The sequence below is a fragment of the Lolium perenne genome, chromosome 4 (genome assembly GCF_019359855.2).
Source record: "Lolium perenne isolate Kyuss_39 chromosome 4, Kyuss_2.0, whole genome shotgun sequence".
Taxonomy (NCBI): Eukaryota; Viridiplantae; Streptophyta; class Magnoliopsida; order Poales; family Poaceae; genus Lolium; species Lolium perenne.
In genome coordinates, this window is record NC_067247.2 from 27792215 (window position 1) to 27814156 (window position 21942).

A 21942-nucleotide genomic window follows, 5' to 3' on the forward strand; every position below is an offset into this window, starting at 1 on the left:
GATGCTTTCCTCTTTGAAGGACCTTTCTTTTACTTTTATGTTGAGTCAGTTCACCTATCTCTCTCCACCTCAAGAAGCAAACACTTGTGTGAACTGTGCATTGATTCCTACATACTTGCATATTGCACTTGTTATATTACTTTACATTGACAATATCCATGAGATATACATGTTACAAGTTGAAAGCAACCGCTGAAACTTAATCTTCCTTTGTGTTGTTTCAATACCTCTACTATGAATTATTGCTTTATGAGTTAACTCTTATGCAAGACTTATTGATGCTTGTCTTGAAGTACTATTCATGAAAAGTCTTTGCTATATGATTCATTTGTTTACTCATGTCATTTACATTGTTTGGATCGCTGCATTCATCTTATATGCTTTACAATAGTATGATCAAAATTATGTTGGTAGCATGTCACTTAAGAAATTATCTTTGTTATCGTTTACCTACTCGGGACGAGTAGGAACTAAGCTTGGGGATGCTGATACGTCTCCGACGTATCGATAATTTCTTATGTTCCATGCCACATTATTGATGATATCTACATGTTTTATGCACACTTTATATCATATTTATGCGTTTTCCGGAACTAACCTATTGACGAGATGCCGAAGTGCCAGTTCCTGTTTTCTGCTGTTTTTGGTTTCAGAAATCCTATTAAGGAAATATTCTCGGAATTGGACGAAATCAACGCCTAGGGGCCTATTTTCACACGAAGCTCCCAGGCCCCCTCCGAGTGTTGGGGGGATGACCCCCGGTATGCCAAAGGCATGCCAAATCGGATGGTTTGGGCCATCAAGATACCGGTTTAATATTTAAGCCGGAAGACAGAGTTAGATATCTGGCTAAGTGAAGCTAAGCCGGTATCCCCAAGAGGGGTATACCGGAACCGGATAAAGAAGATACCGGAAGGAAAGCATGTCGGCACAGCTGGTCAAAGATTCCCTCTGGAGCAAGAAGACAAAGATGAGCGAAGCAAAGTAACTTTAAACGAAGCCCTGACGCCAAAGGTAGGGGTGACGCCAAAAGCAACCGTAAGACGTCGGCGTCCCTGGTTAAAGAAGCCGGCGCCGCCATTTATGATTAAAGTAGCTTTGTAAAAGTAGTTTGTCTAGTCAAAGATGCCATTAGGGTTCCTTGTTCTGTAAGCCACCTCTCCCCTATATAAGGAGAGGGGGTAGCCTCATTACAAAGAGGAGGTAGCACGAGAGAGAGGACGATTGATCAGACGACGAGATGTTATACGAGAAACCTGTATCCTGCTAAGAGCAATAAAGAGAAAGATCTGGTGCGGTGTATTTCCTTGTGTTCTTCTTCCTGCTTCACTGCCCTTGGTTGTGTTCTTGAGGAAGGCATCCGGAAGTTCTTCCAACCCAACCGCAAACCCTCACCCGAATCCTCTAGCGTCCATTCGGCCCCAATCTAAGCCATCCCATGGCATCTGCTCGTTCGCCACGATGACAGTTGGCGCCCACCGTGGGGCAGAAAGTGGCGCTTGATGGAGTTCATATTCGGGCGGGCATCCTCGACGTCGCAGGCCAGCGCACGGTGTCCGCGCTGGTGCAGCGTTTCTACGACATGGATTTCCTCAACGACAACGCGGGCTGCTTCGCCAACGGCGGCATCTTCCCCAAGAACGGTCGCGTCATCAAGTTCGGCAACCACTGCGTCTACTTCGGCACTGTCCCTGTGCGCCAGCGCCTCTCGCCGGTGCTGGTGGCGCTGGATCCGCCAAGATGGCTGCATGCTGGCCGTGCTCCTTGCAGCGTGGAGGTGATGATGGCAGGCGCGGTCGTCACCGGCAAAGAAGCTGTGGAGGAAGCTGCTGGGCGTGCGGTTTCAACCCGCGGGGCCAAGCCACCGCTGGAGCGTGACCCTGGCGTTGCGGGAGCATCTTCAGCCCTACCGGAGGCACCACTCCAAGCGGCCATGAACGTCCTCGCCACCCCCATCGCGCAGAACATCGACCCGGCAGCAGCGCAAGCGGAGCTGGAGGCGCAGCGCCAGAAGCTGCTCGAGAACGGCAAGGACATCATCCGGGCGCAGCGCGAGCTGAACCTAACCCTACGTGAGTATAACGCTGCCCATGGCTTTGCTTCTGTTAGCGCGCATGCTGCTAGGGTACCGGAAAACATGCTTAAGGCTCGCAATCTAGATCAGGATTTGCGCAAAGAAATTCTAGCCGGCAAAAGCGCCTCTGCATCTGTAAGCATCATAGAAAAGCCCAAGTACAGTAGCCCGGATAAAACTATAAGAGCTGCTAAGGCTGCAGTAGAGCTGTGCGAATCGCTTTCCGGGGAAGCTCTGGTAAAACAGCAAGAGCGCGTCCGGGACCTACTTGAAACCATCGAGCAGCAAAATGCTGAGCAGCTGGCTAAGCTAAACAAAGCTGTGGCCTCGAAATCCGCACGTTCAACAAAGAATGCCGGTAGCAAATCTCAGGGACAAGCATCGTCCCCTCATCCGGATAAAAGAAGAGAAAAAGAGGTGAATGCGCAGCAAATGACTGTGTACGATCCGGTCCTTGCCGGAAAACAAAAAGCCGGGCAATATGATGCCGGAAGAAAAAGCCAAGGGGCAGATCGAGGCTACGCCAAGAGGGGCCATGCCAGAAACAATCATGCCGGTAAATACGAAACCGGGAAAAATCATCAAGCGGCAAGGGCTGCATATGAAGAGGAAGATGAGATTCCCCCAAGGTACCGGCAGGCAAGGGCCGCGGTACCGGAACCTTACGATGAAGCTGACTCAACAGCTGACAGGCCCATGGCGTATCGGAATCCATTGGGAGATCGCGTGGGAGAAAGTCTGGACAGGGTGTACCTGTCTGAGATAATTGAGGAAGAAGGACCTCCAGGTCCAAAATGTTTTGGTCCAAGGATCATGAAGGAGGGACCGCCAGTTCGGAACTTCCAGTTGCCACGCGACACAAAAACATACGATGGCACCACGAAGCCGGAAGACTGGCTCGCGGATTATGTCACCGCAGTCTACGTCGCTGGTGGCGGAGGAACTGTAACCGGAGGAGGAAATCGCCGCTGGGCCGTAAGAATCATACCATCTTTCCTGGTAGGACCGGCAAGAATCTGGCTGAACAATTTGCCGGCCGGAAGCATAAACGGCTGGTTGGACTTTGAGGAAGCTTTCGTGAGCAACTTCAGCAGCACCTACCGGAGGCCAAACAGGCCGCAGCAGCTCGCCTTGTGCGTACAGCGCCCAAATGAAACAGACCGGGATTACCTGGCCAGGTGGAACACCACAAGGAACTCCTGTGAAGGGGTGATAGAGGCACAAGCCATAGCTTGGTTTAGCAGCGGATGCCGAAGAGGTTCGCCGCTGTGGCAAAAGCTGCAGCGGAGCATGCCAACGACTTTGGCAGAAATGATACGTGTAGCGGATAGCTACGCATTGGGAGACCCAATGCAACCGGCAGTACAAGCTGAGCCGGAGCAAACAAACCAGCCTCAGCAGCGCCAAGAGCCATACCGGGACAATCGGCATAACAAACGAAGGGAAGAGTTTCCGGACCGAAGATATGGTCCACAACAAGTAGCCGCGGTGCAGGAAAACTCCAGCGCTGGCGGAAGCCAAAGGCAAAAGACCGGATCGCAGCCATGGGCGGGTCCTAAAAAACAATGGGTTGAGAAGAAACCTTGGCAAAACAATGAGAAAAGATACACCATGGAATCCACTATGGATCAACCATGCCGGTGGCATACACCGAACCCCGGAAGACCAGCGAACCATTTGACAAAAGATTGTACTTGGACGAGAAGATTAATGGGCCAAGGTGCAGCGAAAGATGCCGGAAAACTACCACCACCACCCCCGCTTACCGGACCAAATGCTATACCAGTACAGCCTCAGCAAAACAGGCCTCCACCACAACAAGTTCATCAGGTGGGAGATGCCAATGGCCAACCACCTCCACCGGCACCTTTGGGCCGGAATGTTTACTATGACCCAGATATGTGCTGTGTTGTGTTCGTTACTGAGCCAACAGACAAGCAAAGCCTGCGGCGTCGCTCCATGGAAGTAAACGCGGTGATGCCGGCAGTTCCAAAGTACATGCTTTGGTCTGATCAAGAGATAAGCTGGTCGTTCAAGGATCACCCGAAAATCATGCCTAATCCGGGTGGTTACGCTCTAGTTGTGGACCCAATCATGCATGGGCCAAACGCTCGAGTCAAGTTCAGCAAAGTACTGATAGACAATGGGAGCAGCATAAACATCATGTACCGGCACACCATGCACACACTTGGGATAACCGAGAATATGCTGCAGCCAACGCACACAACTTTCCACGGAATCGTTCCGGGGCTGTCTTGCTCGCCCATGGGAAAAGTCCGGGTGGATGTCTCCTTCGGTGGACGTGACAATTGCCGGGTGGAAAACCTTCTGTTCGAGGTAGTGGACCTGGACAGTCCTTACCATGCGCTGCTAGGGAGACCGGCACTGGCGGCCTTTATGGCCTCAACTCACACAGCCTATCTCAAGATGAAGATGCCGGGGCCTCGTGGACCCTTAACCGTGGTGGGAAACTACAAAGTCTCACTAGAAACCGCTTCCGCCGGATCAAATCTGGCCGAATCGCTGGTGATTGCAGAAGAAAAAAGAAGGATGCAGACTGCTGTTGCGCTGGCTCAGTCCTCACAGTTGAGCTTAACGGCAATGAGCGGAAGTTTGGGCGCACCGGCATTCAAGCCAACCAATGAAACAAAGGACATCGTGCTGGATCCGGCTCACCCAGAGCGTACCGTTCGTATCGGTGCCGGCCTCAGTGAGGCATAGGAAAGCGCGCTCACCAGCTTCCTCCGTGAGAATCGGAATATCTTTGCCTAGTCTACTGATGACTTGGTAGGTGTTCCGAGGGAGCTGGCTGAGCACTGTCTAAATGTCCGGAAAGATGCCAAGCCGGTAAGGCAGCCGCTGCGCCGGTTCGCTGAAGACAGAAGAAAGATCATTGGAGAAGAGGTAACAAAGTTGTTGGTTGCCGGTTTCATCGTGGAAGTACTGCACACTGAGTGGCTAGCTAATCCGGTGATGGTTGAAAAGAAGAAAGAAGAGAACCTTGAAGCAAAAGCTCCAAAGGTATGGCGCATGTGCATTGACTACACCAATCTGAACAAGGCTTGCCCAAAAGATCCTTTCCCGCTGCCCCGGATCGATCAAGTGATTGATTCCACCGCTGGATGTGAACTGTTGTGTTTCCTGGATGCTTATTCCGGTTTCCACCAAATCCCCTTGAAAAAGGAAGACCAAATAAAGACTGCGTTTATCACCCTGCACGGGGCTTATTGTTATGTCACCATGCCTTTCGGTTTGCGCAACGCTGGTGCAACGTACCAGCGCTGTATGCAAAAGTGTTTGTATGATCAAATCGGTAAAAACGTGCAGGTATATGTAGACGATGTCGTGATAAAAACTAAGAAAAAAGAGACCTTAATCGACGACCTCCGGCAAACATTTGATAACCTAAGAAGGTTCCGGATGAAACTCAATCCGGCAAAATGCACCTTCGGCGTTCCAGCCGGTAAATTGCTTGGTTTCCTTGTATCAAGCCGGGGCATAGAAGTAAATCCGGTAAAAATCCGGGCAATCGAAAGAATGAACATACCGCACGATCTAAAAGATGTGCAGAAGTTTACCGGAAGCTTGGCATCGCTAAGCCGGTTCGTAAGCAGGTTGGGAGAAAAAGCTTTGCCCCTCTATGCCTTGATGAAAAAATCCGACACGTTCGTCTGGACCCCTCAGGCAGACGCGGCGTTTAAAGAACTAAAAGAAATGCTAGCGACAGCGCCTATACTGGCTTCACCTTTGGAAAGGGAGCCCATGTTGTTGTATATCGCAGCAACAAACCGGGTTGTGAGTGTAGTGGTTGTGGTTGAAAGAGAAGAGGAAGGAAAAACCGTGCAGAGACCGGTATACTACCTGAGCGAGGTGCTCTCCCTCTCGAAACAAAACTACCCTCACTTCCAAAAAATGACTTATGGCGTGTTCATGGCCGCTACAAAGCTTAAGCACTACTTTGAGGAACACCCCATGAAGGTGGTGAGCGAAGCTCCCATTTCCGATATCATGTGTAACAAAGATGCTAGCGGCAGGATCGCAAAATAGGCAATCCAAATATCACCCTATGTACCGGAGTACGAAAGGAGGGATGCCATAAAATCGCAAGCTTTGGCTAACTTTCTTGTTGATTGGGTGGAAATGCAATACAAGCCGCCAGACCAAAAGATAGAATACTGGAAGATGCACTTTGACGGATCCAAGCTCAAGGAGGGTCTAGGTGCTGGTGTGGTACTCACCTCACCTAAGGGAGATCATCTCCGGTATGTTTTGCAAGTACACTTCAGAGCATCAAACAATGTGGCAGAGTATGAGGCTCTAATACATGGACTCAAAGTAGCAAAAGAAATCGGTGCGCACCGGATCATTTGTTATGGTGATTCAGACCTCGTGGTGCAGCAATGTTCCGGCGATTGGGATGCAAAAGATGCCAACATGGCCTCATACCGGTTTCACGTGCAGAAGATTGCCGGCTTCTTCGAGGGTTGCGAGTTTCACCATGTGCCACGGGCAGAAAACGAGGCCGCGGATACTTTGTCCAAACTAGGCTCATCTAGGCAAGAAATTCCTCCCGGAATAGCCTTGGCACACTTAAGAATACCATCGATAAAACCAAGCCCGGAATCGGAATCAATTTTCGTACCGGAATCGCATGTTGTACCCATGGATATTGATGAGGCAAACCCGGGGACTGCTCCGGTAAACTCGGGGACTGCTGCGTCCGTACCGGGAGAAGCAATGATGGTGGACAACATGGAGATAGACGCACCGGTGTTTTTGGTTCGAGAAGCACCATCTTGGGTTAAACCTATTAAGGAATTCCTGATCAACGGCACCTTGCCGATTGATGAAAATGAATCAAGAAGAATCCAGAGAAGGTCCAAAGCTTACACTATCATCAATGGGGAGGTGTACAAGAGAAGTGTTACCGGTGTCCTTCAAAGGTGTGTGGATCCGGAAGAGGGAAAAGAAATGCTCATAGAGATTCACCAAGGGGAATGTGGGCACCATGCTTCATCAAGGGCGCTGGTTGCAAAAGCTTTCCGGCATGGGTTCTATTGGCTCACTGCTTTGGAGGATGCTGAGGATTTGGTGCGAAAATGCAACGGGTGCCAGAGGTACGCCAAGCAAAACCATACCCCAGCATCCGGTTTAAAAACGATACCGTTAACTTGGCCATTTGCCGTTTGGTGCCTTGACATGGTTGGCCCGTTCAAAACCTCTAGAAGCAGCTTTACTCACATCTTGGTCATGGTGGAGAAGTTCACCAAATGGCTTGAGGTAAAACCTATCGCAAAATGTGATGGGCATACGGCAGTAAAATTCTTAAAAGATGTTATCTTGCGGTATGGATACCCGCATAGCATCATCACAGACAATGGCACAAACTTTGCTCGAGGTGAGTTCAAAAGATTTTGTGAAGATAACAATATCCGGTTGGATCTGTGCTCAGTCGCGCACCCACAAGGCAATGGCCAAGTGGAGAGAACAAACGCCTTGGTACTTTCTGGTATCAAGCCCAGGCTAATTGAACCACTTGAAAAGACACCGGGGTGTTGGCTCGATGAGCTACCTTCAGTGTTGTGGAGCATAAGAACCACTCCAAACCGGTCTACCGGGTACACTCCATTTTTCATGGTTTATGGGGCTGAGGCCGTGATTCCAACCGATATCATACATGACTCACCAAGAGTTCAACAATATACCGAAGAAGAGGTAAAAGAGGCAAGAGAAAATGATGTAGACTTGCTAGAAGAAGCAAGAGAACTAGCCTTGGCAAGAACAGCCATTTACCAACAAAACCTAAGACGCTACCATAACCGCAAGGTTAACCCGAGAACATTCCGGGAAGGAGATCTGGTGTTGCGCCTAGTGCAGCGCACTGAGGGCCGGCACAAATTATCTCCCCCATGGGAAGGACCTTTCATTGTGAGCAAGGCTCTACACAATGATGCCTATTACTTGGTTGACGCGCAGGAAGCTAAGAAAGGAAAGGCGGACACTACTAGGGAAAGGCTTATAGCCGCACTCCTTACCGCCGGCAAATACGAGCTGAAGATGCCGGCGGTAATACCTTCCAGGGGGGGCTAACACTACCGCCGGCGAATAGGAAGGACGGCGCCGGGGGTAGCTCGATTACCGCCGGTGAAACAGAAACAGAGGCGCCGGGGGTACAATGGGCCGCGGGGTCCCAAGTGGGCCTGGCGTTACCGCCGGCGAGTTGGGCCTAAAGCGCCGGGGATACTGGGCCATTACCACCGGCGAAACGGGGACGTAGACGCCGGGGGTGTGGCCGAGCCAGGGTGGGCCACCAGCCTTCACTTACCGCCGGCGTTTGCTTGCCGTAGATGCCGGCGGTAACTGGCCCTACCGCTGGCATTCTTCATTGTAGGCGCCGGCGGTAACCTGGGCATGTCCATTTAGGACGACCAGCCACCTACCACCACCCACACACACTCATATGTGATGGCAAATCAACCCAAGCACTAGTTAGCTCATTCCCCCACCCATTTTAGCTATTTCAACCAATAAAATATGATGTATTTGAGCAAATCATGCACTACCTAGCCCCTCTAGCATGATTTGCATAATATAGATCTAGATCTATCTCCTCCCACCACCTTTTCCACTAGATCTAGCTAGATCTCTCCATTTCTTAGATCTCTAGATCTCTCAAGCATTAAAGTCGACGTGTGGCGTCTCTCGGGTGCTTTTGGACATCGCGTCAACTAGTAGGTACATAAACTAAATGAGTGGAATGTTCATGTGTTGGCGAAAATTCGCGGTTATATCACTAGTACTAGTGGTGGCAAAAGGCGTGGTTCCATATATGTAAATGCATTGTTTTGCATTTGTTTACGCGTGCAGGAACATTGAGTTGCCAATGTTTTGCCGGAATGTTGATTAACTTCCGTTCCGGCGAATTTTGGAACTCCAGCATGACAATATTTAGCAAAGGTCATGCCGAATTTTTTCCGTGAAAACCGAGACGGCGGTGTAATCAATTATCTTGTCTTGTAGGCGGCGATGGTCATCGCGATGAGGGAAAGCGTCGTGGATAGATACGTGGAACGCGCGACGGCCGACATGTATCGAAAAAAGCGAAAGGATATAATGTGTCCTTGTCGAAGATGCAAGCTAGGATCGTTGTTTGACCCCTTCTCAGGCATAGTGAATCAACACCTGCTCAGGTATAGTTTTATGGAGGGGCATACTCAGTGGATGAGTGATGATGGAGATGATGATATCGATGGTGATGAAGATGGAGGTGATGATGGTGGAGATGATGATAACGAAGGTGATGGAGAGGATGCCCCACACGACAATGGAGAGGAGGTTGAAGAGGATGGCGCACACGTTGATGGTGATCAAGAAGGCCGGGAAGAACATGCGGCCGACGAGGACATGAGTAGAAATACCCCGCTAACCGCGGCCGTGCAGGACCGTCATGTTCAAGAACTTCTTCTCAGCAACACATCGACCGACCCCAAAATCGCTGGTAGACGGAAGGCTAAGCTGGATCAACTCGAGGTAGACTCGAGAACTCCGTTGTACGATGCAGCTCGTGGGACGGAGGAGAGCCGTCTGAGATACGCTCTCGATATTATGGAGATGAAGGCAAAGCACAAATGGACGGACACAAGCGTGGACGAACTCTTCGGATACTTGAAGATCCACTTTCCTAAAGATAACACGTGTGCCGGTAGCCTACAGGAGGCCAAGAAAATCGTGTGCCCTCTCGATTTACCGCACCGTAAATACCACGCATGCATCGGTGATCGCGTAATATATCGGAACGAGCATGCCAATCTCGATACATGCCCACAAGTGTGGCGAATCTCGATACAAAGAGAGGGACAAGAAAATCTCCTCAAAAAGTTGTGTGGTACTTCCCGCTCACGCCCGTCTGCAGCGGTACTTCGTGGACCCCAAGGAAGCAAAGCTCATGCGCTGGCACGCGGAAAGAAAGGAGGCGGTGATGCGTGATGTGGAACAGGTTGAAAACCCAGTGCTAACACACCCTTCGGATGCAAGCCAGTGGAAAACATTAGACGATGAGTATTACGAAGAATTCGGGAAAGAACCAAGGAACATCAGGTTGGGTGCGAGCACCGACGGACTCAATCCGTTTGGGAACCAAAGCAGCAAGCACAACACCTGGCCCGTGTTTGTATGGATGTACAACCTCCCTCCATGGCTATGCCTGAAGAAGAAGTACATACACATGAGTATGCTAATCCAAGGGCCGACGCAGCCGGGGAGCGATATCAGCACATGTCTGGAGCTATTGAAGGAGGAGCTAGTCACTCTGTGGGAGGAAGGGACGAAACTTGGGACGCCTACGGACAAGAAACTTTCCGTATGAAAGCCGCACGTTGACGACGGTGCAGGACTATCTTGGATACGGATATATCGCGTGCCAGGTGTGCCACGGACACAAGGCATGTGTGAGGTGCATGGAAAATACGCCGTTTTTACAGCTGGGTAAGGATCCCGGGTCTTCAAAAACCATCTACATGAGGCATCGAATGTGGCTTCCCAAGAATGACCCGTGGAGGAAGCGTGGAGACCTGTTCAATGGGAAGGATGAGGTCGAGGGACCTCCACCTAGGAGAAGCGGCGAAGAGATAGATACTCTGTTGAAAAACTGGAAAGAGCGCCTCCGGCGGGTAAGATAAAGATCCAGAAGCGGAAGAAAGGAGACAAGAGAAAGAAAAAGGAACCCGGGCCGCTCTTGGGGGTATGGAAAAGGAGGTCCGTGTTTTGGGACTTGCCGTACTGGAAGATCCTCGGTACGCCTCATAGCCTTGATGTCATGCATATCACGAAGAACGTGTGTGAGAGCTTGCTTGGCACTGTGCTCAACATGCCGGAGAGGACCAAAGACGGGTCGAAAGCAAGACACGACCTGATGGCCCTTGATATCAGAAAAGAGCTTCATTTCGCCCAGGTTGACCAGGAAACCGAGGAGGAGGAAACAGATGGTCGCAAACGCAAAAGGGTGGCCAAGCAGCGCGAAACTCCTCGCCCCTCCTGCTTCACTCTAAATCCCGATGAGCTCGAACAATTCTTCAAGTGCCTACTAGAAGTCAAATTTCCCCTAGGCTACGCGGGGCTGATACGCAGATGGCTGGACCCGACGAAAAAAATCTTCTGCGGGATGAAGTCTCATGACTGTCATGTCATGATGACGCAGATACTTCCGGTTGCTATCCGAGGGATAATGGAACCGCACGTTCGTGCGACGCTGACTGACACATGTAACGTCTTCGACGTCATCACTCGAAAGTCGATAACCGTCAAGAAACTCGGGAGGCTGCAGGAAGAGATCGTCACCATCCTATGCGAGATGGAGATGTACTTCCCGCCCGCATTCTTTGACATCATGGTCCATCTGCTGGTGCATATAGTGGACGATATCGAGGATCTCGGGCCCGCGTTCCTTCACAACATGATGGCGTTAGAAAGAATGAACGGCTTCATCAAAGGATACGTTCGTAACAGGGCACATCCGGATGGAAGCATCGTCCAGGGCTTGCTCACCGAGGAGTGCATCTCTTTCTGCAAGAATTATTTAAACGAGGACGACCCACGTCCGGTTGGATTGCCCGCCAACAAGCACCTCGGCAGATTCGAGGGAGGAGGCCACAACGGCGGGGAGGGAACTCGACGCCGATCAAGATGATAGGAGAACAGACTTTAACAGGGCCCACTTAGTAGCACTACAGCACATGAACGAGGTAGAGCCTTGGGTGGATCAGCACATAAACATGATCAAGATCAGGGCTGACAAGCCGATGACGGAACAAGAGGTATTTAGAGCGCACAACTCCTCTTTCGCGAGCTGGTTCAAAGACCAGATTGATGCCAATCCCCCACCAATGGCAAGCGACGTAGACAAAATGATATTGGCCTTGTCTTATGGGCCCGCCCCCAACCTCATGACTTATCAGAAATATGACATCAACGGTTACACATTCTCCACAGAGGAGAGAGACAAAAAAAGCGACTATCAGAACTCGGGCGTGACGATGGAATCGTACACGGGTGAAGAGAAGAAAAGGTACTACGGAAGGATCGAGGAAATCTGGGAGCTCGACTACGTCGGGGAGAAGCTACCGATGTTTCGTGTCAGATGGGCTACGGACGTCACAAAAGAAGATGCGTATGTCACCACCATGCGACTGCCCCCCAAATCCAAGACCAAGAACCCCACCGCGCAAAATGAGCCTTGGGTATTGGCTAAGCACGTCGAGCAATGCTTCTTCATAACTGACCCGTCAAGGCCCAGCCGTGTTGTCGTAAGGAGAGGAAAAAGGGCCCTCGTCGGAATGGATGGAGTTGCCGACGAGCAAGACTTCGACGGCCTCGTTGGAGACCCAATGATGGAAGAACCCGATGAAGACGATAGAACCTACACACTAAGAAGAAGAAGGACGACGCTACCTAGGTCAAGTGTTCCTCCGTACACAAGGAGTCGCGACGATACCGGTGGGGTCACAAGGACCAAGCGGAAGGGACTTTGAAGTCATTTGTGTATTTCTAATAATTATCTCTCGAACAACCATTTGTCCTTCATATTTATCCTAAATTTATGTCTTGGCTTTTTATCGGATATCACCGAAAGGACTTTGAAGTCATTCAAAAATTAAAATCATAAATTTATGTCCTGCAATTTATCCTTCGTTGATTTTTTATCGGATGTCGCCAAAAGGACTTTACAATTTATCCAAATAAACTAGAAACAATAAAAGAGGTCTTAGCAAGAAAAGGGAAAGGAAAAAAGGGTGGCTTTTTTGCACTGACAGGGATTCGAACCCTGGTGCTTCGGCTGTGCACAACTCAATGGCACCACTGTGGTAATGGATCGGTTTTGATTAATCTACAGGTTTACAGAAGTAAAGATGTCTCGCCAGCTGGGAAGGAAAAAAAGTTACCCCCGGCGAATCACACGTTTTCGCCGGTGATAACTGCACTTGGGCCCATCTGTAAGCGACAGAAACGTTACTGCCGGCGTTTTCACAAATTGGCCGGGGGTAAGTCGACTAGGACTTGGCCAAAAAATCCCCGTCGTCCCACCGTGCCTTCTTCTCCCACCCCGTCTGCCGCCGTCGTCGATTCGCCGCCGTCGCCGCCTCCCCCAAATCCCCCACCGCACGCATCTCCTGCCGCCGTCGTCGATCCGCCGTCGCCGCCTCCCCCAAATCCCCCACCGCACGCATCTCCTGCCGCCGTCGTCGATCCGTCGTCAATTCCTCGGTTCCTCCCCTGCTCCACTTCGCCGCACCTCAAGCCTAGGCTCCCCAGGCTTCACCACCTCCACCACTGCCCTGCGTAGCTACTGCCATGCCCGCCTCCCCGCCCGCACCTTCGACGCCGCCCCCCTGCACCGCCGCCGTCGACCACCTCCGCTGCTGATCTGCTGTCTTCCTCACCTCACGGTAAGTTCCAATTCCAAAATCTGCTGATCTGCTGTGGCTTAACTTGACTACTGACTTGATTACTGCTTTCCATATTTATGCTCGCTCTAGCTCATTTTTTGACGTTTATGCTGATCTTTGTATACAACAGTTTCTAAACATTCCAGGCGTTTGTTGTAGTATGACGCCTGTTGTTTTTGGTAACCCGCATTTTGCTACCGTAGATACTAGCCTTTTGTTTCAGTGTCGTGTGCTTCAGTTTACCCTTAGATGTGAAGCCACAAATGTTTAATTCAATAGCACTCTCAGGAGCATTTGATAAGTTTATTCTCCTTAGATGTAACTATTTTTTTTCTTTAACTATATTTATACCACCAGACTGTAGAGGATGGTCTATTTTTCGGATGAAACTCGCTTGGCAATTGACAGTGCTTCAGACAATGGTTACATGGAGTCCAAAACTATTTTGGCATCTGTCGATGTGGTCACTTTCAGTCATTGCTCTATTTCAAATCAACTTCCTTTCCAGCATACTCAAGATCAACTTCCTTTTCTTTTGTTTTGCTATACGGTTTCCCTGGTTTTCTAATACCTTTTAAAAACCCAAACTTCAAACCGGTTACAAATGCTGTAGCTGTGTTAAAATACAGAGATTTTGAATCCTATTTCAAATCTGGACATGTGACATATATTTTAAAACAAGTAATTTGACCAATTGAATTAAGTGCCTTTTATAATTAAAACTTTGCCTAAATCATATCTTAAGAACCGTGTCTCTGATAACAATGAACTTTATATCAAAACCAATTGTTTTTCAGAGATAAATCCAACTATGAACTTATCACGCATCATAGACCTTTCTATCTCTGCCAGATGGTTAATTCCACGATAACTAAATAATATGTGCGGGCAATTATTAATTATCTGGTGTAGCAGATTGCCCGAATTAATTTTGCTAAGCATGGACCCTAGCACTTCTTCTCCATCGCCAGAAACTGGAGTTCTTACCCATGCCCTAGCAGTCATGAAGATGTTAAGCCCTTTACTGGCTATAGCATTTAAGATGTTTATTTGGAATCAATATTCATATGTCTCATTTTTATATGTGGAGACTAAGTGTTGAATTTTTTGAATTGCAGGAACCGCCGTAGGAACCGCCGCAGGAACAAGCTACCCGCCTCGTCTTCACCGCTCACTCCTCCAGAAGCTCAAGGTAATTAGAATGGGGATGAATGTGAGATGGCATGAGCTGTTTGCAAATGCTGTGAAATGGACCTGTTTGCATATGCTGTGAAATGGCATATAAATGCTGTGAAATGAGCTGAGTGTATCATGTGCAAATGTCTCTGCAGGTACACATTGAGTGCCAATGTTTTGCCGGAATGTCGATTAACTTCCGTTCCGGCGAATTTCTGGCACTCCGGCATGACCTTTTTTTAGCAAAGGTCATGCCGAATTTTCGCCGTGGATTACTGTTAAACTCAGTTTACCAAAGACACATGGTACTGGTCCTGATACAATCTGAAGCTAAAAACTTGCTAAACACAATAGATTATATAGACTTGTTTCTGCTCAGCTAGCTCTAACAACAAATATATCAGTAGATGACATGAATCTACATCTTCAGGTGCAACCAAGAAGCAGCATGAATAGACTGCAAAAATGAGCAAGTAAAATTAATTTGAAATAGCTTCATGTGTATCATACCAAGCTTGTGAGATCACAGTATATGAATTTCTGAATTTGTCAAGTGATAGTTACAGTATATGAATTTCTGAATTTGTCAAGTGATAGTTACAGTATATGAATTTCTGAGTATATTTTTAAAATGAACACTTACAGTAGCTTTTGCACTTACAATAGCTTGTGCACTTACAGTAGCTTATGCACTTACAGAAGGTATAGCTAGCGATGTCGTCTTCTGCAGACCCCAACGAAGACGTTGACGGGTCTTCTCAGCGGAAGTTGGATGAGCACTACAGGCTCATGGTCTCGGATCAGCTGGAGGAACTTCCAAGGGGCAGCGATGACGAGTCCTCGGAGGAGGGGGATGATGAGATGGACAACGATGGTGAGGATGAGAGGGCTGCTGCCGACGAGACCACCGACAGTGGAGTTGCCGGGGGTAGCTCGGATACTACTACCGAGGCCAAGAGGAAACGGAAGCAGCGGCGCCCAAACAGGGTCGGCACCACTCGTGACATAATCACCGCGGTGGACGCCAAGACCGGGATTCCTACTGAGCCCAAGCACGTGGCGAAGGGGTACGGCCTCCAACTGGGAGCAATCCTTCGGGACGTCGTCGACGTCAACGAGACGAAACTCCGAACCAAGAAGAAGCAGCATCTGCAGGCCCAACTCCTTGCGCGGCTGCACGCACGGTATGAGTTCCCTGTGGAATACAGGAACGAGGATACCAAGGATAACATCGTGAACAGACGAGCCCTCTCTAAGTTCTCCAAGAACCTCAGCGGTTATAAAACCATGCTGAGGGGGATGCTTGGTGACAATGAGACTTGGGAAGAGATCCAGCGCCACTTCCCGCGGATGACGCTGGAGCAGTATAATAAATTCTTGGAAAACGAGGAGCTCGAGTACACCAAAAGACAATCGACCTGGGGGAAGGAGCTGGCGGATAAGAACATCGGTCACCACAATCTCGGTTGCCGTGGCTTCGAAGGCAAGCAGCCGGTATGGGACAAGGAGGACCAGGCCTACATAAATGCTGGCCTCGAGCCCCCTTTTGCCAAGTACAAAGACCCACTCTTCAGGGCATATCTCAGGTCCCGATACCATCGAGAATTGGCTGGGAAACGTGTCATGAAACCTGATGTGGTGGTGGGAGTTGAGTTGGTCGCCGACGCGAAGGTGATTGCACTAGAGAAAGCAGTGGTAAGCAATTTACCAGCTTATTAATTTGATACTGCTCACCAAGTCCATTACATTCTAAAATTGTTCATGTTACTTCTGGCAGTTGGCGGAACAAGCAGCCGCCGAATCAGCTGGCTCCTCGTCCCAGACGTCGACGGGCAAAGTCCCGTGGGACACGCCTTTTATCAGGGGTCTGAACACCGTGAAGGCGCGGCCGCTTTTGGACAAGCCCCACCGTGTCCCCGGCGCCGGAGGAGGTCGCAAGCTTGCCGACTATGGCTTGGACGTGCCCGCAAGCACTAAGGAGTCGCGGCAGGCGCAGAAGGACCGGAAGCACGAGGCTCTGCTCAAAAAGGTGGCCGACTTGGAAACAACCATGGAGCAACGCGTCAGTGCCGAGGTTCAGCAACGAGTCAGTGCCGAGGTTCAGCAACGCGTCAGTGCCGAGGTTGCTAGCAAGGTCGATGACGCGGTGGCCACCAGGGTCAATGAAATCATCCCTGATCTTGTGTTGTCGATGAAGAATTACTTCGCCGGCGGCCAAAAGGGACCGATGCCGGTTATCAGCCTAGGCGCCAGCAACTCGGACAACCGGCCTCCAACTAGACACGCTCAATGCACACCCAACTTGGTGACTCCACCCGCCGGCAATGTGGGCGCTAGAGAGCATTCGTCGGACCTGGCGGGGGGCCACAGTACTAGCCCCTCAGTCACCTGCACGCCTGGCCTCGGTCCTTCAACGCGAGCCGAGCTCGACGCCCTCACAGTAATTAATTTAGTCTCTCAAGCTCTACAAATTAGTTACTTTGTCGTCGCCCCTCTCTGACCTACACATGTTTTCACAGGAGAACGCGACTCCTTGCACCTTGCTACTGAATGTGGACAACAAGTTGAAGGCTGTAGCGACGGCGGTGTCATCCTGCCAACACAGCGGATTTTCCATGCGTCGGGATGGATGATAGCGTGAGCCGGGTTCGCGTGAACCGGTCGTTACCGGGATGCCAAGACCTCCATCCTCCTTATCAACCCCCGGAAACGGAAACCCCGCTCACTCTCGGGGACCTCAAGAATCACATCCTTCTATGGCCGAAAGCCCTAATTCGGCTGAACACCGCCGCCTCAGGTTCGGAGGCAAGCTATGGCATGGTCACTCCTCAGGATGCGACGGCTGCCCCGAGTCCTCCACCGGCTGGTGGTCCTTTTGGGCCCGATAGCCAGCCCGACAGTCAGCCCGAGAGTCAGCACGGCAACGCGTTGGACATCGATCAAGCTCCAATCGATACGTTCATCGCTGAGATGGAGGGCGACGGGGTTTCTCCTTACAAGCCACCCGCCGATCGTACGCTAAAGAAGAAGTTGTTCCTTTCACAAGAAACTCCCGAGCAGGAAGACCCTACCGCCTTCACCGCTCCACCCCGAGTTGGGCTTACCCCGAGGACACTCCTTGGTGCGACCACGGAGGGTATGAAACAAAACGCCACTCCCAGTTGCAGTAAGAAGAAGGCCAGGAAGCGGAAGAAGTCCGGAGATGTTGCCGCAAGCAAGAAAGTGGTTAATGACAAGTTGCCGACCCGTGGAGGAAGATGCATCACCTAGGCCAGCCTATGCTGCCGGCACACATTGTCCAGCAGGTGACGCCCGATATGAGGAGCTTGCATGATGATGTTCTAATGAAGGAGGAACTACTTCTTCGAGATAGAAATCCCTCGTACCCGGTTTTGATGGCCAAGGTGCCCAGTGGCTTTGGCTTTGTCACCACATACCCTGCGGACTTGATGTTCATTCGATATGAAGACATCTTCAGGCTATTGAACATGCAACAGCTCGACCGAAACTTGGTCCGCCTCCTATCGCTCAGCATGGCGCACGATATCGCCATGGAGAACACAGCGCACATCGCTATCATGGACCCCTTCTACATGACTCCAACTGTCGTCCAGAACGAACAAGCGTTTCTGGCGAAGTACATCAAGGATTTCTTGGTGTTAAACAAGGATAAGAAATGCTTTGCCATACCATATTTCCGCGAGTAAGTATTTGGTTACTAGAGTACCCTCTATTACATTCTTTCATGAATTTCCTTCATAGTTGATCGAGTATGATGGTTTATTTCCATTTTGCGCAGATTCAAGTACTGCACCCTCCTCCTCTTTCACCCGTATCATTCACATGTCAGTTACCTCGACTCCGGGCTTGATCCGGACAAGGACTTCACCGACCTTAAGTCTACACTTGATAAAGCCCTCAGCGGCTTCATAGCCGAGGTTGGCATCGACAAAATCAGGCATGAGAAGAAAGTGAAAGGTTGCTATGTGTGCAACCACATAACCAAGTTCCCCTGCCTCAAGCAATCGGCGCATGACAATGGGATGGAGGCCTGGTTTGCCATCCTACAGATGAGGTCGATTGTAAGGTCTCAGAACGATCTCTTGTTGCCATCCAGTCTTCAGCGGATGTTCGTGAACATGGCGGACACCACCGATGAAAACGTGAGAGCCGAGTTCCGTGCCATCCAGCGGACCATTTGCACAATACTCTGGAGGGATGTCTGCGGTAATGGTGGCTTGTTCCACTATGGTCCCGCACTTTCTAAGGCCGAGATAGAAGGCCGATTAGAAGATGGATATGACGACAGAACATTCAACACGCTTGAGGGCATCCGTCCCTTCCCGCCGAAGCCGACTTGACTCAAACACTTTTGTCCTTTGCAAATGTTAGTCATAAAATTACTTAAGTAATTTTCATGCTTTTTCTTTGCACTACTCTATGTTATATCTCTCTCTACTAATGTACTAACAACTTTCATTTCTTTTTTATGTGTTTGCATAGATGACGTACTATGTCGTCTACCACGGCAGGGTTCCTGGAGTCTACGAGGACTGGGAAGACTGTAGGAGGCAGGTCCACCGTTTCAGCGGCAACAGCTACAAGGGGTACACCACTTTGGAGGAGGCGGAAACTCGATACGCCAACTTTCGAGCGGGACAGAGGAGGGAGATGTGGAGGACCCCTTTCATCGTGATGATGCTTGTCGCCACCGTCTCTCTAGTTTATTATGTCATTGTTGTTTAGCTAGGCCATCGACACTGGACTTATATGTATTTGTGTAACATGTGCTACTTCGAGTCGTGATGTTTGAACCATATGGTCGACACTTGTGTTATTGATGCATGCATGTTATCGACATTTCGGGACTTTCTAATGATGTGTATTGCCAATGATGTGTATCTTGCTAATGATGTATATCTTGCTGTCATTCTTGTACTTGCCTGTATATTCTGTGTATATGCTATGAATTCTGGTGTACATATTGTCTAATTCGAGTTTTATTTTTTGCTCCTGTTCATATTACTGCTGGCGAAATGGGAAGGCGCCGGCGGTAACGACCTGATGGTCCTATTAATATTACCGCAGGTGAAATGGGAAGCGCCGGCGGTAAGGACCTGATGCTCCTGTTAGTATTATCGCTGGCGAAATGGGGAGCGCCGGCGGTAACATCCAAGCCCCGGCGAGATGGAAAGGCGCCGGCGGAAACGCTTACCCCCGGCGAATTGGGCAAAACGCCGGCGGTAACGGCGACTTACCACCGGCGAATTGGAAGGCGCCGGCGATGAGGCATTACCACCGGCGAGGTGGTCGCCGGCGAATGCGAAGGCGCCGGCGGTAAGCCATTACAGGACGCCGGCGGTAAGCCTTTCCCTAGTAGTGGGACAGGTCGGGAGAAGAAACCAAGCGCCCATGGAATGTAGCTCTTTTGCGTCCCTTCTATGCATGAGGATGTGTTGTAAGAAGTTCCTTTTTGTACCTTATATGCTATGAATAAAAGATGCCGGCACCCTCGATTGAATCTCGGGGACTGCCTCTACCGAAAATTGCATGTAATATGTTTATTTTTTCAGTTACCGGTTGGTTGCAGAACATTTTTTCTTTCCGGCTTAGTAACGTGTTAAACCTACCGGAGTCTTCGACTCTGCTGCTGTCCGAAACCCGGCTTCATGGTAAGTAAGATAAACCGGTAGGAACTAAGCACGCGAACGACGAAGAGGGGAGATGGGAACAAACAATCCGGAAAACTTAACTAACCCCGGTTATACCGTTTTTTTGTGAAAAGTTTCGAATTATTTCTAAGTTCAAGAAAGTGCTTGCTTGGCAAAAGAACTTTGTGACTCATACGCCAAAAAACCCAGAGGGTAGGCAGAGCCAAAGCAAAAGAACCAAGTGTGCATCGGATTGAATGCTGAAACAATTTCGGAATCTTCACAGTGCAGGATGAAAAAGCAAAGTCGCGAGCAAAATGCTAAGTTAAGCAAACGCAACTTAATAACTTACCGGTATCGCATACCGGCATAAAATTGTCGCAGCACAACCAAAAGCTAAAAGGCTAAGTTTTAGATTACATCATAAAACCCCGGCATACCGGGGTAGAATTTAACCAGCAAATGTTTTGAGTTAGCAGGCACAACGGATATTTCACAAACAAGAAAATCACGCAACAGGGGCTTCAGGGGGAGCATCGCCAGCGCCAGGACCGTCCAGAGGCTCATCGTCAGCTCCGGCCTCCTCCTCACCTTCACCCTCCTCCTCTTCGCTCAGATAATCTTTGACGTCTGAGGGAGCAGCGATGAAAGTGCGCGCGTCGGCGTACTCCGCGATGTGGTAGGCACGATCCTGCCGCTTAGCGGTGAGGACCGGGTCCAGATCGGTTTCGGCGTTCTCGCGCACGCCGGTGAGGGCGTCCAAGTCCAGCTCCGGGTACCAGGAGCAGGCGACGCGAAGCGCGGATTCGGCTCCGGCACGGGCGGCAGAGCACTGCCACTCCCGAATCCTTCTGCCGGCACCCTTGAGGCGGTCGCTGATGAGGGAGAAGGTGTTTGGCACCACTTCTCCGGGCCAGAGGGTCTTGAAAAGCTGGGTGGCTACCTCAGGGATATCAGAGAGATTGCGGTCGATGGCGCGCATATGGGAAACCCGTGCGTTCCGCGCAACCAGGTGGTCATAGGGGTCCCACGGCGCGCCCAGATTCTGATAGCCCTGGGCAACCCGGCGCTCTCCAACTCTTTTCGCAGCAAACCCCTGGGAGTCCGAGAAGAGCCCTACAAGGCAAAAGAAAGAACTTAAGCGAATGCTACCGGGAAAGATAAGCTTTTAAGCAGAAATTGAAAAGAAAGAAGGAAGAAGCTTACGGAGGGCAAGCGCGTCGGTCTGCATGACCAGAAGGTCGTATTCCTTCTGCTCCGCCTCCAGCCGCGCGGCCTTCTCCTCAGCAGCCTTCTGCGCCTTCGCCACCTCCTCCAGCTCAGCATTGAGCACTGCGTTGGAGTTGTTGGCATCCTCCAGAGCCTCATTTAGCTTGGCCTCGGCGGTGGCTTGGGCGGCCTTCATGGCATCGCTGTGCTTCAGCCCGACCTGGATCAGCTGCTCCTTCAGCCCACTGGCGTAGACCTCCTGGGCGTCCAAAGCCTCGGGATGCTGCCGGATAAGCTGCTCCTTTTCGGCTAAACACCAGAAAGAAAATGTTAACGAAATCGAAGTTGGAAAAGACAAGTTCACCGGAAAGGAGGCAACCATACCTTGGAG